This window comes from Somniosus microcephalus, chromosome 3 (assembly GCF_052327205.1).
Source record: "Somniosus microcephalus isolate GS21.2 chromosome 3, FLI_Smic_1.0, whole genome shotgun sequence".
In the NCBI taxonomy this organism is placed as follows: domain Eukaryota; kingdom Metazoa; phylum Chordata; class Chondrichthyes; order Squaliformes; family Somniosidae; genus Somniosus; species Somniosus microcephalus.
The window spans coordinates 28,726,742-28,728,384 of record NC_140989.1 but is presented as its reverse complement, the minus strand read 5'-3'; positions in this window follow the sequence as shown (position 1 = coordinate 28,728,384).

The following is a 1,643-nucleotide window of genomic DNA, read 5'->3' as shown; positions in this document are numbered from 1 at the left end:
GCTTAGCAAACATGCTCCGTTTTCTCTACCTTCTCGCTCCTTTCTTCCAAATTTCGGTGTCCTCTGGATGCGATGCCAGAATAGGAAGACGTAGGTTCATAATTCTCATCGCCAATTTGTTGTGTTTGTACCGCTCTACACAACTACATAGAATAATAAAGCAGCAGAGACTGAGAGTAACTTCAAGTGATCTTTACTGGGTAACTGGAACTTCGGCACTGACTATACAAATTGATATGCGTCTGTTATATACGCTCGCAACTAAGGATGTACATCTGCAAAACAAAGTAGTCCCTTCAATGTTGTATACATTACAGGGGGCAAGGTATTGACTTGGATAGAGAACTGGTTGGCAGACAGAAAGCAAAGAGTTGGAATAAACGGCTCTTTTTCCAAGTGGCAGGCAGTGACTAGTGGGGTACCGCAGGGATCGGTCCTTGGACCCCAGCTATTCACAATATATATTAATGATCTAGACAAGGGAACTAGATGTAATATCTCCAAATTTGCAGATGACACAAAGCTGGGTGGGCGTGTGTGCTGTGAGGAGGATGTCGAGAAACTCCAGGATGATTTGGACATGGGTGATTGGGCAGAAACATGGCAGATGCAATATAACTTGGATAAATGTGAGGTTATCCACTTTGGTGGCAAAAACAGGAAGGCAGATTATCTAAATGGCAATAGATCGGGAGAAGGGGAAGTGCAACAAGACCTGGGTGTCCTTGTGCACCAGTCGCTGAAGGTAAGCATGCAGGTGCAGCAGGCAGTTAAGAAGGCAAATGGTATGTTGGCCTTCGTAGCGAGGGTTTGAGTACAGGAACAAGGATGTCTTGCTGCAGTTGTACAGGGCCTTGGTGAGACCACATCTTGAGTATTGTGTGCAGTTTTGGTCGCCTTATCTGAGGAAGGTTGTTTTTGCCATGGAAGGAGTTCAGCGAAGATTCACCAGGCTGATACCTGGGATGGCAGGAATGACGTATGAGGAGAGATTGGGTCGATTGGGCTTGTACTCGCTGGAGTTTAGAAGAATGAGAGGTGATCTCACTGAAACTTATAAAATTCTAACAGGACTGGACAGACTAGATGCAGGAAGGATGTTCCCGATGGTCGGGGAGTCCAGAACCAGGGGACACAGTCTAAGGATAAAGGGTAGGCCATTTACGACAGAAATGAGGAAGAATTTCTTCACCCAGAGAGTGGTGAACCTGTGGAACTCTCTACCACAGAAGGCGGTGGAGGCCAGTTCATTAAATATATTCAAAAAGGAGTTGAATATATTTCTTAAGGCTAAAGGGATCAAGGGATATGGGGAGAAAGCAGGGACAGGGTACTGAATTTGGATGATCAGCCATGATCGCATTGAATGGCGGAGCAGGCTCGAGGGGCCGAATGGCATACTGCTGCTCCTATCTTCTATGTTTCTATGTTTCTGACACAGCACCTCTATTTGAAATGATAACCTATCTTTCTCTTGCAGACGCTGACCAATCTTGGCTGTACATTCCTGGTCTTATTTCCGTTATTTCAGATTTGCATTTTTTATACCATACTTCCATTTCCTGCAACACATCGTTTTATCTTCACTTAGCTTGGCATGGCTGCCTGAGTACAACAAAAGAATAAAGATACTGGCAATCGTG